General features: G+C 43.3%; 1 long non-coding RNA gene across 2 annotated transcripts in view; it reads right to left on the bottom strand.

Moving 5' to 3' along the window:
• The window catches only part of LOC139032623 (uncharacterized), a 202,623-nt gene that overhangs the window by 99,748 nt on the left and 87,109 nt on the right, over positions 1-15,766 (bottom strand). The window contains exon 2 of one of the 2 annotated variants that reach the window (XR_011485193.1): positions 1,797-5,609. The exons of the other annotated variant lie outside the window; for it this stretch is intronic. This is a non-coding gene — a long non-coding RNA (uncharacterized lncRNA). Of the gene's footprint in view, positions 1-1,796; positions 5,610-15,766 lie in introns of those variants that run through there. 2 annotated transcript variants of the gene reach the window in all.

Genomic DNA, 15,766 nt, shown 5'->3' with positions numbered 1-15,766 from the left:
AAGAATTGATGCTTTTGAACTGTGGTGTTGGAGAAGACTCTTGAGAGTCCCTTGGTCAGCAAGGAGACAGTCAATCCTAAAGGAAATCAACCCTAAATATTCATTGGAAGGACTGATGCTGAAGCTGAAGCTCTGATAATTTGACCACCTGATGTGAAGAGCTGACTCATTGGAAAAGACCTCGATGCTAGCAAAGATTGAAGGCAGGGGGAGAGGGGGCCAACAGAGGATGAGATGGTTGGATGCCATCACCGACTCAATGGACATGAGTTTGAGCAAACTCAGGGAGATAGTGAAGAACGGGGAAGCCTGGCGTGCTGTAGTCCATGGGGTCGCAAAGATTCAGATATGACTTAGCAACTGAACAATGACAACAACAATAGCATACTAAGGGCTCCATTTAGTAATCTAAAAAGTTTGGAAAATTTGGAAATACAGCTAATCCATTTTGGAGAAAATGCTAAATTTATGAGATGAGTGAGTAATTCTGTTGAATACTTTGGGGAAAGTCCATCTCCTGTGGGGAGTCTTCTGAGCGCTACTCAGCCACTTTCAAAGGGGTCTTAGGCTTGTGACACGCCCCCACCTAGAGACAGCCCTCAGAGTGTGTGCTGGGCTTACCACCCGTGTGGGACTGACCCCCTTCTCACAGTCTCCCCGGGCTCCTCTGTCCTGTTGCGTGTGAGTGTCACGTGGTACCTGTCCACCTCCGCTGCCAGCTCTGTCCCCTGTGGGGAAAGGACAGTCCTTCTACCACAGCAGGGAATGGGTGCCCTGCACCATCTGCATCGAGGAACCCGCTGGCCGTGGAGGCCCCAGCCCCGTGACTGAAGCTGATCCCACCTTGTCTCTTCTGTACGTAAGCAAAGTCTCATTCCATCAGCTCATCGCTACATTGCTCTCCTTGGGGACTGCAACACAAAGACGCCCTGGGCAGAACATCCACCCTTGATGACAGACAATAGATGCCACTTGCTCGATAAACATACTTGGGAGAATCCGCTCTAAATGCAGTGACATTAGAAAGTAGAACTCCTGTCACTTAAAAAATAAATAATATTCTGGCAGCATGAAAAAGTCAGTGATGACCAGATCACATTTCTGCTTTCAGACAAAGGTTGTGCAGTTGTGTAAGAGTTGATGGAGGGGCCCCAGGCAGGGCAGGAATTCTCTGCCTTGCCTCCTCTTCAAGGAGACGGGGGCTGCAGCTGGGTAATCAGAGCCGGTCTGTCCACTCAATAGTAAGAGAATGCTGGGGTTTAGAGTTGAAACATTGGAGAGCTAAGTTGCTACAGTGACATCAACTATGAAGAGTAATTGATATATGCATGTTTGCAGAAGAATTCAGTATTTCTACAACGTGGTTTCTGAAAGAGAGCAGGCAGACTGGGCCCCAGGCTGCGGGTTCATGGATCTTCACATGGTGGGGAGAGATTCTAAGTCTTTTCTTGTAAAAGCACTAATCCCATCAGGAGGGCCCCACCCTCAGGACCTAATTACCTCCCTAAGGCACTGCCTCCAAAAATCCTCATATGGAGGGTCAGAGCCTCAACACTTTAATGTGGGGGCAGGCGTGGGGCACTGACTTCAGTCCACAGCACTACTGAATGTAGTCACTCCCTGTATCATGTAATTGCTTAACTGTGAAACCAATCAGAAGATACACTTTGCATCTCATGGGACACAATCTGCTGGGTCAAATTTATTAATTAATTATAGATTCCTTTTATGCATATGTGGTATTAGTGTTGGGTTTTTTTTTTAATCATCTAAAATAAAGACTAGTTACACTATGATTGAATTGTCGCTTTGCATTAGTAATTTATTCCACAGAGATAAACGGATGGTTGTAATTAGGAGTGACTAAGATAAGATTTAATAAGTGTCTTGATCTTTCCCAAGAATCTAATTGCTCAGATTAGTCTGTCATCTCGAAAAGCTAGAAGTAATACAAACAATTTATATATCACACTGAGGAACTTACAACATATGGGACAGACGGGAACTACTAAAAATTAACTTCTTTCAGAATCTCATTTGCCTACTATAGATTTATGTGCATGGTGCTTTTAATAAAAGGTCAATGTAATTTCTCTAGTTATTTAGTAAAGTTACAGTGATTAATTGGGAGGATGTGCCTTATTTTTATTATTATAGTAAAGGAAATATTTAACAAAATGTGTGTACTCATCAGAATGGCAAAAAAAAAAGAGGAATTTCCCCAACTGCCCAAGCATTCTGGTCCAGCTGAAGAGGGAATGTAAATACCTCTCCTATTTCCTTATCTGTTATCCCCTGGAGGGGTCTTCCAAATCTCCTGACCTTGGAGCATCTCTCACTGCTGGTCATCAGGTACGAAAAGACACCATTGTTGGCTAAACAGGGACAAACCACTGAACTGAGTCCCTGCCCACCAGCTGGGCCTGGGATAGTCAGCTAACAACAAATGTGCTTCATCCATTCAACTATCCATCCAGTCATATATGAACACAAGCTGCTCTGGAATTGGATACTGGGAGTCGGGGGCAGTTGAAAGGCACCCAATCCCCCTGCCTGACAGATACGCTTGTCCAGCGTCTCAGAGCTCTGCATGGTCTCAGCCTCCAACCTGGATTCTGCTATATGAACCCAGATTCCAGGGTCTGGAAATGATGATGGTCTGTCCCAGGGTAGACCTGCCTCCCCAAAGCAAAAAGGACCAACAGCAGCCCCCTTCTTACCTTAGAGCAGCGACTCTCGTCTAAACTATGCACACCCTGGGGGGGCAGTAGGCTTCCCAGGTGGTGCTAAAGGTAAAGAACCTGCCTGCCAATGCAGGAAACAGGAGAGGCATAGGTTCGATCCCTGATTTTGGAGGATCCCTGGAGAAGGGAATGGCAATCCACTCCAGTATTCTTGCCTGGAGAATCCCGCGGACAGAGAAGCCCAGCGGGTCCAGTGGCTTAGCATAGCAATGCATGCCCCGCCCCAGAGGGAAAGGCTCCCATCCCCATAGGGAGTTGCACTACCTTCATATGTTTTAGGGTTAGTGCCGTACCGTGCACAGGATATCATGGACCCTAAGGCACTGATCCTCCTGCCAGGAGAAAGAGGAGGAGGCTGGGAGGGAGGCCAGGGGAGGGGAAGAGCTTCTGCCGCCATCAGTGGTTCCCGGGATTCACAGGAATGGCGTCTAAAATCCTTCTCACAAGTCCTGGTCTCTTTTCTGAGCTCCAGAATTTCATCTCAGATCCAAAGCATCCAAAACCTCATCATCCTGCAAGTGAAGAAGCCCATGCCACTCGCTGTCCTCTGTCTTCGTTTTTCTCTGGGCACTGCTGGTGTTGGTCCTCTAATATCTCCACTCCTCCAAGGCCAACTCCCCCATTCAGCTTCCATCCTGGCTCATAGACATTGAGACACACAGTTTCCAGCTGGGCCCTTCTCTCTACTCTGTTCCAACTCAACTCCAATCCAATCCCAAAGTCATCTTCAATTCCACTTTCCACCTCATCAAAAATGTCAATTACTGCCTGCTGCCTCTCAAATCAAGTAAACGTCTTCACTCAGGTGTTTTATAATACCATTCCTTCTGGTGATGGAATAATCAGTAATCAATATATAATAGGAATAGAAAGATGGTTTTTGGGGGTTCTTTTAGCCAAAATATGGACTAGAGCCCGAGACACAGATTCAAGAAGCACTTGAATTATGTTCCACCAGATGACAAAGTGAGGCAGCTTTTACGGGGAAAACCACAAGTTACATAAGTTGTTTAAGAACTGTAATTGAAGCTGGTAAGTAAGCGGACTTCCTTTCAAATCCCAGGTTGGGGTCCAAAATGGTTGCATAGTTACAAGGGGAAACTTGGAGAACATAAAGTTGCACCTGGGGACTTCCTTGGTGGTCCAGTGGTTAAGCCTCTGCCTTCCAATGCAGGGTGCTCAGGTTCAATCTTTGGTCCAGGAACTAAGGTCCCACACTCCATGGTGTGGCCAATAATCTAAAAAGATAATAACAAGATTGTAACTGGCTGCCTCTGGCAGATACTGTTGCAAGAATGGTTGGCATCTGGATGGTGGGGGGTGGGGGTTTTGCAGAGAATGGATACATGTCTCTGTATGGCTGAGTCCCTTCACTATTCAACTGAAACTACTACAACACTGTTAATCAGCTATACCCCAATACAAAATAAAATGTTTAAAATTTGAGGAAAAAAAAAAGAATGGCTGGTGGTACCCTTGAATTTGATTCAGAAAATTCCAGTTCTCAGTAATGCAGGAACATGTCTCCAACCACATCCACAATGGTCATGTGACTCCCGGAACCACAGTTACACCATTTCAATTTTTCAAATCATTCTTTTCTTCGATGGTTAAAGCACATGTACAATGTGTATTCAATGTAGAATGAGTTTTTCAGGGCAGGATTCTCTGTCTTCTTTTCTCAGTTTAGCCCTGTCTTCACCTCTGTGAAGAAGGAGACTCCTTAGCATAACAATGCATCTCAGATGTGTGTTGACAGGGAGTTAAGGACTGAACGTTTGTGTGTACCCCAAAGTGCATATGTTTAGGCCCTAATACTGGGAGATGGGGCCTTGGGAGGGAGACTTAGATGAGGGCTTGGGGCAGGAGAACCACAGTGGGATCAGTGTCCTTATGAGAAGAGGAAGGAGCCCCAGAGTTCTCTCTCTGCCATGTGAGAACACAAGTACGCAGTCAATCTGAAGCCAGGAAGGGGCCTCCCTGGGAGCTGAATGAGCGGCCCCTTTGATCTGGAGCTTCCAGCCTCCAGAACTGTGAGGGATAAATGTCTATTTAAGCAACTCAGTCTGTGGTTTTCTGCTATAGCGGCCCCAAGTGAAGGCACAGGGGATTCACATTAGTTTAAGAAGGGATGGAGATCTGAAGAACAAGATTGAAGGAAAACAGGACTCTCTGCTCATGCCCACCAAAGTCAAGATGTGGCCAGCACCCTGGAGAGGACAGAGGAGCTAGAAAATGAGGGAAGGAGATAAAACAATATGAGGGAAAGGGCTTGCACGCGCCCACCTGAGTCAGACAGACACGGAAGAGTAGAAGACCCGACATCAAGATTAAAGATGTATTCCACGCCATCTTCTGAAGTCCATGTGAGAGCAGGCTCTCTCTTGAGATGGACTCCTTTCATGATGGCAGGGCACTGTCCTTTACTTACACACTTCTCCTACTCCTCATGAAGCATCTCTGAGGTCAGACTGGCTCTTGAGTCAGCCTTGTCCCAGAGTAGGTCTATGTGCATAAGGAATTGAGGTGGTGGTTGTTCAGTTGTTCAGTTGTGTCTGACTCTTTGTGACCCCATGAACTGCAGCACACCAGGTTTCCCTGTTCTTCACCATCTCCCAGAGTTTGGTCAAACTCAATGTCCACTGAGTCAGTGATGCCACCCAACCATCTCGTCCTCTGTCATCCCCCTGAAACACAGCTACACCATTTCAATTTTTCAAATTATTCTTTTCTTCAATGGTTAAAGTACAATGCATGTTCCGGCCATAAGGCAAGCTGCTCTAGTCAGCATAAACTTCAAGCCAAGTCATCTCTAAGCTGGAATGACTTCTTCACATGTCAATATGTGAATATTTCTTCTATCACCTGTAAAGAGGTATTTTAAAAATCAGCACTCCTCAATATAATGCCAGTTTTGTATCATTTTAACACAGACATACACACAAAACTGCAGTTAAATAAAACTTTGCTGAATGCTTTTTCTATCTTTCCAGCATGATTCTTTTGCCCCAGAGTCTATGAAGTCTTCACTTTGCAAGAATAATCTCAAATGGTCCCTCAGTGACCTTTGGACGCCTCCCGACCCCACGTTCTTCTGTAGCACAACATGCTGAGCTAAGTCATTTCAGTTGTATTCGACCTCTTTGCAACCCTGTGAACCATCGCCCACCAGGCTCCTCTGTCCATGGGATTCTCCAGGCAAGAACACTGGAGTGGGTTGCCATGCCTTCCTCCAGGGGATCTTCCCGACCCAGGGATCGAAGGTGCATCTCTTCTGTCTCCTACATTGGCAAGGTGAGTTCTTTACCACTAGCACCACCTGGGAAGTCCCAAAAATAATAATGGCTTTAGACTGGAGAAAGTGAAAGTGAAAGTGTTAGTCGCTCAGTCATGCCTGACTCTTTGTGACCCCATGGATTGCAGCCCACCAGGCTTCTCTGTCCATGGGATTTTCCAGGCAAAGCTACTGGAGTGGTTTGCCATTTCCTTCTCCAGGGGACCGTCCTGACCCAGGGATTGAAGCCTGGTCTCCTGCACTGCAAGTAGATTCTTTATCAACTGAGCTACCAGGGAAGCCCATGTACGTCTGTCCTCTCTGAATCACACATCACTTTTGTTTATCTCTTATGGATTTTAGGGCGTCTCTGGTGGCTCAGCTGGTAAAGAATCCACCTGCAATGCAGGAGACCCTGGTTCGATTCCTGGGTCAGGAAGATCTGCTGGAGAAGGGACAGGCTACCCACTCCAGTATTCTTGGGCTTCCCTGGTGGTTCGGCTGGTATAGAATCTGCCTACAATGTGGGAGACCTGGGTTCGATCCCTGGGTTGGGAAGATCCCCTGGAGAAGGGAAAGGCTACCCACTCCAGTATTCTGGCCTGGAGAATTCCTTGGACTGTATAGTCCATGGGGTTGCAAAGAGTCGGACACAACTGAGTGACTTTCACTATGGATTTTATCTTATTCATCTTTGTAGTATAAGATTTTGAGTATCTATATTGTTTCTTAAAAGCAAAGCCTAAATCTTAGGCATCTTTATCTTTATAGTTCCTAACCCATATGACACATTCTACGTTTCAAAATATATTTCATTCATTAACTTGAAAATATCCCAATGAAAGGAATAGTCACATCAAGGGCAAAAGTAACAGATTCCCAAAATGCAGCTGACATCAACCAGGATCTTGAAGTTGGGGCTCTGAAATGTGTTAGTCAATTATACTACGAACTTCAGTCCTTAGCCTGTCTCACCTTGAAATCAACTGAACTACTGAACTGATTTCCTTAACTGAACTAAAATCCACTGTTCTGGGAGCTTGTGGTTGAAGAGATTGCTATTTCAACTGATTAGCCTGTGTGGAAATAGAACTCTCTATCTGATACAAGCACTCACTTGTAAAAACGCCCCTTCTGGTGTTCACAAAGTCACAAGTATTTGTAAAGCTTGAAAAAATACAATCAAGAGAATCACTGCCACTTTCCCCTCCATTTTCTTGTCACATTTAGTTTGTGTTCAGTGCTATCTACGTATGTGGTTGGTAGACATTTAAAGTAACTAGGCTATTGCTGTCTCGGTGAAGGAATGGCTTCTAGAAATCTCCTACCACCCACTGTGTCAATTCTCCTGGCAACGAGACAGAAAAGTGCAGGGTGAGAGGTCAGATGATGGGATATACCTGCCCTGTAGCTGGCACTGGAATATGTAAGCAACAGAGACTGAAGGAGGTTTGACATGCACAGCACCCGAAGCTAAGGGGAATTCCTTTAATCATCGGATGCTCATTCATGTCTATACGCAGTACACACCCTCTTTTGTCAGGAATATGTATGCTGTGTTTAGTCGCTTCAGTTGTGCCCACCTCTTTGCAACCCGGTGGACTACAGCCTGCCAGGCTCCTCTGACCGTGGGAATCTCCCAGCAGGAATGCTGGAGCAGGTTTCCATGCCCTCCTCCAGGGGATCTCTTCGTCCCAGGGATCGAACCCTTGTCTCCGGTGTCTCCTGCATTAGCAGGAGGGTTCTTCACCGCTGAACCACTACGGAAGCCCTTTGTCAGGAACAGACTTGATAAAAGGTGGCATCTACAATTACAAATGCACCATATTTTTTGCTGTTTTTGATGGGATCCACACAAAATAAAATTTACCCAAACTCCTTGTCTATAAGGCAGAAACCTATAACATACTACATACAAGTATGTCCATATGTGAAGTCTTAGATTTCATATATTGCAATTTATCAGATTTGACAGTTTGATGTCACCAAATAAATCTCATCCAGATGAAGTCTGGAAGGTCCAGATGTGAAGACACTCGACATTTGCCACCACAAGCAGGTAAACAGCCCATAGTCACAAATGCTGGGAATGCTCTTGATTGATTATGTCAATCAATTTTATGTAACTTTTATATTTTAGACAATTAATTTTATACAACTTCCCAAAATCACTAGTCATACCAAAATTCGTATCAGGAAATGAGTGACTTCACTTCATAAAATTATGTCAGATTAGTCGTTGCTTAGGAAAGCTTGAATATGTCCTGACATGCTGAAATTCATGCATAAGAGAAACTTGATAAAGGTTTTCCCAAACTTGATAAAATTTCTAATATGTGGAATTAAATTTGGATTAAAATTCCTAATATTCCACAATTCAGTTATGAATTGTGAAGCTGGAAGGTAGTTATCTACACTATCAATAATAAAATACAAATTTTGATCAGTCATGCCAGAAAAAAAAGCCTTTTATAAAATCATTCTCATATAAGGGGCCAATCAGAATATGAGCCATAAATTGTAAGAAAAGTATGACAGAGGTATGTTAGGCAATTAATTAAAATATTGTGTTATTTAAGTGCATTGTGTGACATAGTATTTGCCACCTTTATAAAATTTGAAATTTGTCCTTATTCCATTTTTGGTTCTAAATATTCAATTTGACTTTTTTATTTGAATTTTTGTGTTCTTCTTAAATAATGTCCTCCCAAATATAATGAGCTTGAGAACCCACAGAAGAATCTACCCGGAAACTTTCCAAAAAGGACACTGGACATTATTTCATTCATTCACTCAACAAGCAGTTTGTTGAGGGTCTCCCTCCCTCCAAGCACTGTCCTGGCTCTCTTAGAGTGATTAAAAATCCCCAACCAAGCGGAGCTTCCATTTCAGCAATAAAAATAAGCAGAAGGCACACAGGTGAGGTGGGGCTTCCCCAGTGGCTGAGCAGTAACGAATCCACCTACAGGAGATGCAGGAGAAGGGGGTTCCATCCCTGGGCCAGCAAGATCCCCTGGAGAAGGAAATAGCAACTCACTCCAGTGTTCTTGCCTGGGAATCCCCATGGACAGAGGAGCCTGGTGGGCTACAGTGATGGGGTCACACAGAGCCGGACATGACCTAAGTGACCGAGCATGCACACAGTGGGACAGTGAGTGCTGAGGATAGCGGAGAGGAAAGGAGGGGGGTCCCCGGGAGGAGGGGCGTTATGGTAGAGAGAGTGCAATATTGTGATTGAAATGTATATTCAGTCTCCTCAGTTTCTGACAGAGCTGCTAAAACTCTTGCTATTTCCTGATACTGAGTACCTGCCAAACACACACACACATGTGTACACATACACACGTGTACACACGTGTACACATACACAGTTATTGGAACTAGGTCTCAGAATCGAAGGAAGAAGCCTCTGGGATCCTTGCTGAGCAGGTGAGGCAATCATCTTGGGGTCCAAGTGGATGGAGGGGGTGAGGGTGGCGGGAGGACACCCCACCAAAGAGGGGGTACACACAGGAAGCAGGAGCCGGCGAAGCACCTCCTCAGCGAGGAGCACAGCGGGTGGACAGACGGATGGGTGGACGGATGGATGGACAGGGGACGCGGAGGCAGGAAGCCAGGGCAGGGCCCCTGGCGTCACCGGGGCGGAGAAGGGAGGAGCTTTCACCTGTCCTGGCTCATTGCATTACCTCCAAAAAAAGGACCGAAGCAGATACAGCAAAATATTAACACACATCAGTTTAAATGTACAAGATACACATGTATCTTTCTGGGTTTTGCCCATATTTCTGTGTTCTTGGTGCTAGAAATATTTCATAATCAAAACTGTATTTTTAGTCTCCAAATGTATGTAGAAGGAAAAGAGAAAGATAGAAAATAAATGCCTGAACACCATCCTCTGATGAAGAGAGAGAGAGAGCAGAAAAGGCCCTCAGAGATTGATGCAATTTAGCAGAGGAGAAAACAGAGGCCACGAGACGCTAAGCCAGGCAGCCAAGCTCACCAGACAGACCTAGTCACAGCAGCGCTGGGCTTCAGAGCCGGGAGGAGAGCACGGTAATGACTCTTAGAAATATGCCTTATTTTGACCAAATGAAGGGGTCGCCTTCATTTAAGTATTCCAAAAGTTATCAATCCTCATATTTTAACTGTTTCCTTTATTAAGTGCAGAGTCACCTGCAATACACAAGATTACATTTCCCTAGTCGTTCAGATGGTAAAGAATCCGCCTGCAATGCAGGAGACCCAGGTTCAATCCCTGGGTCAGGAAGATCCCCTGGAGAACGAAATGGCAACCCACTCCGGTATTCTTGCCTGGAGAATTCCACGGACAGAGAAGCCCGGCGAGCTATCCTCCATGGGGTCACAAAGAATAGGACATGACTGAGCGAATAACATTTTCACTTTTTTTCACCGTCTTGAATTACAATAGACCTGTTTTTAAATATGAATATGATCATTAAGATTTACAGGTTATAAGCCATTTATGACTGTGTAGGACAAATTATATCACATGGTTATAATACTGTAGGAGTATGAATTTTTTTATTGTTAATTATATCATAAAGTGTTGGAAACAAGCTTTCTGTACATACTTAATGTGTTACCTAACTACTTTTTACAGCACTAAAAGAATCCTGGAAAATTCATTCTAATTATTCATACCCCAGGGCTATCACTAAATACATATTTAAAATTAAATATAAGCTTGCTCATCCTGAGAGGAAAAAACTCTAATAAAACAGCACAGATGCATTTATAACAAATTTCTGAGTTAACTCAAAAGTAATTAAAAACACTCCAAAACAGTTCATTGTCATTTCATAAACTTCAGCTTCATCTATTAAGAGCATTTAATCAAATTTTATTTTTTCATAAAGTCAGGCCACATAAAACTGAGGGCTGATGAAAGTTAATTTAGAGTAAGATACCACATTATAGCAAAAAAGTATTAAAATACCCTTGTTAGTAAAATGCTAATGTAAGAGCTTAAACTTATATAATAAATAGCAGCTCAATATTAACTACTTTTAATGGCTTTCAACTACATAACAGAAGATATTGGAAAAATATTGAAAATGACCCTTGTGTTTCATCCAAAAACAGTTTCATGATCCATCAAAAAAAAAAAAAAGAAACTGCCATTTTTAAGAGTTTATTAACAAGAAGTTCATGGTCAACCTTGGCTTACTCAAGATATTTTCCATATGGCTGATGGGCTCAATAAATGACTAAATTTAAAATATTTATATTATTTAGTGAAGCACAGTTTCTAGGAAACGATTATGTTCAAGTAAGACCATACTTCTAAGAGCATTTGAATATTTAAACATACTACAACACAGGTACAATGCTACATTTTATATTTCTAGAAATCAAATATGAATTATTCCATTTTTCTAGGCCACTATTACACTTGGTGGCTCAGTGGTAAAGAATCCGCCTGTTAATGCAGGAGACACAGGAGACACCAGTCGATCCCTGGGTCGTGAAGATCCCCCTGGAGGAGGACATGGAAATCTCCAGTAATCTTGCCTGGAGAACTCCATGGGCAGAGGAGCTTGGCAGGCTATAGTCCGTGGGGTTGCCAAAAGAGTCAAACAAGACTTAGCAACTAAACAACAACAACAACATTATATTGCTACTTGAAAAAATTTTATATGGCCACTTATATGTTCCCAGATATTGTATAAAACTCAGTAAGCTAGAGAAAAACATCTTAGTTGACCCATTCTAAGGCAAAATGTTCAAGTAAAATCTCCCTTTATCCACACTAGGGTAATGACATTTAAATCTCATATTTAAAAATGCAATTCTGGTACATGGCAGAAACTAATCCTGTTCTTCAACAAATACTGCTTTCACTTGGACCAGATTTGGATTCAGGAAAGTACGAGATCAGATTAAAACATATTTTGGAACCTGTGTTCTTTATTTCTCGCACCATTAAACAAAGTTATATACAGTGGTTAGAGAGGGTAGTTTGGATACGAGCAGAGAAAGAAACCAGAAGGAAGAACAGCACAAAAGCGTCTGGGAAAGCTATTTGAAGAAAGAAGTTAAGACATGTTGTTTAGTCGCTCAGCCAGGCTCCTCTGACCATGGAATTCTCCAGGCAAGAATACTCAAGTTGGTTGCCATTTCCTTCTCCTAAGACAGATGAGGGAGGCATTTTACACCTCAGTCCAAATACACAGGGCTGTGTGTGTGTATGCACACGTACATGTGTCTTCCTATCTCTATCTCAATAAACTAATAAAAATTATAAATCAAGTAATTATTAAATATCAAATATAAACCCAGTTTCGCACTTTCTATTAGAGTTGCAGATAACACTATGGTATAATAAATAAATCCCAGTAAATCTACATATGAATTACTAAAATTAGTGAGTTTAACAAGGTTTCTGGTTACAAGGTCAATATACAAAAATCAATTCTATTTTTAATGCATTAGCAACAAATATTTAGAAGAACAATTTTGAAAAGATACTATTTACAATCACTCAAAAACACTGAGTATCCAGGGAGAAATGCATACAGCTGTCTGTAAGACTACTGCACAGGAAACTAAAATGTTACTAAAAAGAATTTAAAAAACCAAACTATGTATTGAACAGTAAGACAATATGGTAAAGATGAGAGTTCTCCAGGTTTTTAATGCAGTTTCAATTAAAATTCTAATAAATGTTTCTGTGGAAATGGGCAAGCTGTTTCTAAATTTCATATAGAAAAGAATAGTGATAAGATTAAACAACACTTGAAAAAGACCATGGAGATGGATCTACCACATGTAAAGATTCAATAGAAAGCTATAGGAATTAAAACTGTGTGACACTGCCATAGATGTAGGCAAATGAACTATTGGGATAAAATACAGATTTCAGAAACAGATCCACCCGCATATGAAAATGTGAGCTAGGAAAAAGCTGATATTGCACATCAGAGGTGAGGAAGTTATTCCAATAAATGTTCTTGATTAAATATATACAGAAGTGGATAAGCAAAGCTTCATCTCCTCCTCACACCACTCACAAATATTTAGATTTAAATCTAAGTATGAAACACAGTAAATCTTCAAAGGCCATAACCCAGGTATCTTCCTGATCTTGTGACAGGGCAAGATTAAACAAGAAACCAAAAAAAGCAAAAGCACAAAAACAAGATACTTATAATTTAGATCCCATTAAAATTAAGAACCTCTGTTCATGAAAAAACACTATTACAAAAGCAAAAAGGTAAGCCACAGAGTGGAGGGAAATATTGTAGCACATTCAACCGGCACTAGAACGGCATCCAGAACATAGTGAGAATCCCTCAAAATCAACAGAAAAAAGACAGACATCAGAAGAACGAGCAAGAGAATTAATAAATGGGACCTTCACAGATGAGCATATCCAAAAGGCCATAAACATATGAAAAGGTATTCAATCTCATGGGGCTTCCATGGTGGTTCAGATGGTAAAGAATCCGCCTGCAACGCGGGAGACCCAGGTTCGATCCCTGGGTCGGGAAGATCCCCTGGAGACGGCTGCCCACTCCAGCATTCTTGCTTGGAGAATCCCATGGACAGAAGAGCCTGGTGGGCTACAGTCCCTGGGATCACAAAGAGTTGGACACAACTGAGCAACTAAGAACACTGCACATGCAATCTCATTAGTAATCCGTGGAATGAAAACAGAAACCACGGTAAGAAACCACTGTAAACCGGTGGGAGTGGCTAAAGCAAAAAGACAATACCAAGTGTTGACAAGCACACAGAGCGTTGGAAACTCTTGTGCACTGTTGGCAGTAAATTCACACACTCCGAACATACACGCATTTGACAGAATACGTGCACAGGAACACTAAGAGACAAGTGAAAGAATGTTCACAGCAGCACGATCCCTGACAGCCTGCAATCTGAAACAATCCCACTCGGCAGCAGGAAAAATTCATTCAATGTATACAGCAATGAAATCAAATTAACTACAGCTACACATGGCATGGTGGATGAATGTCACACATATATACAATAAATGAAAGAAAAGAAAGAAAGTGAAAGTGAAGTCGCTCAGTCGTGTCCAACTCTTTGTGACCCCATGGACAGTAGCCCACCAGGCTCCTCTGTCCATGGGATTCTCCAGGCAAGAATACTGGAGTGGGGTGCATTTCCTCCTCCAGGGGATCTTCCCAACCCAGGGATCGAACCCAGGTCTCCTGCATTGCAGGCAGACACTTTATCATCTGAGCCACCAGGGAAGTCTGAAAGAAGGTGGGTTCAAAGAATATGTGCTGTATGATTCAATTCACTGAAGATCCAAATTTAGGCCAAGAAGTCAGGACAGCAGCCACCTTTGAGGAGGTGGGAGTGATACTGCTGCAGAGATGGCAAAAGGAGGCGAGGACAGCTGCACGCTGCCATCGCTTCTGTTTCTCCACTGCTGGGGAAGCTGTCACCGCGTTCTCGACAGTAACATACTAAGCTGCACATTTGAGTGTGCATTCTGTCTGTGCCCATCTGATGTCTATTAAGACAGTTTTGAAAAAAAGAGAGCACCCATGTTCCTTGTTCGTCACTTCCCCCCTTCCTGCAGCCTCGAATGCTTTGGCGACAGCTGGTACCTGCTTTAAGATACTGGAGAGTGGGCCCGAGATTTAGGCATGATGGAGACAAGGGCTGGAAAGACTCAGGATCCCTGAGGTCAGGGGACTCTCCCAGACTACCCATCCCTGGATTCTTATGTGGCCAGATGAAACGCAACTTTATCCGGTGTAAGGCACTACAGCTCTGGCCACTGACAAGCAAATCCCATCTGGTCCAGACCTGAACCGAGCCACAAATCTAAGACTCCTAGACCTCCACTCTGATTCTCTTTACAAACCCCACAGTGAGTCTGACCCCACTGTGGATAAAACGTTCTAGAAATTTCCTATCAAAGTAAAAGCAATCAAATTCACTTATGTAGAAATGAATATCCGGGGCACTGCCCCAAAAAAAACCATGTGATTGGAAAGGTGCTACTTTGTTACACCTTAAAAAGCAAACAGTGTTTTGCGGTGGTGATTCTTCTCTTTTTCAGCTATGGCAGCTGCTGCTTAGTAAAACTGGGATGTGGCCTTCTCCCTTTCCCATGTGATTTACTCACTCTTGTATGTTAATACTTGGCAAATGGTTTCCCTCAATATGCAGATATTTCTAAGTACTCTGCTTGGGTTTTTTTTTCCCTTGAGAATTTCAGTGTAGTCTCAATGTCATCTGGATTATTTTATACAGGGAAGGAGAAAGAGGGAACAAAGAAAAAAGTGTCAGTAAAGATTTGATTGCTGCTAAGCTGCTTCAGCTGTGTCCAACTCTGTGTGACCCCCATGGACTGTAGCCCGCCAGGCTCCTCTGTCCTTGGGGTTTTCCAGGCAACAGTACTATAGAGGGTTGCCACTTCCTCCTCCAGGGGATCCTCCCGACCCGGGGATCAGACCTGAGTCTCCAGAAACTCCTGCATTGCAGGCAGTTCTTTAGCGCTGAGCCGCTGGGGAAGCCACAGATGTGATTCACCGGCTGCAAAAGCCATTTCCCTGCCAAGGGGTCACTCGAACATTACACGGAGGGATACTTACGGTCACAGAAGTAACCAGAATAAAGCAGAAATTCAGTGCAAGAACAATCCACCAGGACAGGAAGCCCAAGATGAGACGTTAACCGAGGACAGTCAAGTTCAGGCCCCACCTGGGGAATTCACAGGTCACTCAGTTTTCCACTTTCCATCTAACTT

Source organism: Odocoileus virginianus, chromosome 32 (genome assembly GCF_023699985.2).
Source record: "Odocoileus virginianus isolate 20LAN1187 ecotype Illinois chromosome 32, Ovbor_1.2, whole genome shotgun sequence".
In the NCBI taxonomy this organism is placed as follows: Eukaryota; Metazoa; Chordata; class Mammalia; order Artiodactyla; family Cervidae; genus Odocoileus; species Odocoileus virginianus.
This window is presented reverse-complemented; position numbering and strand designations above follow the sequence as displayed.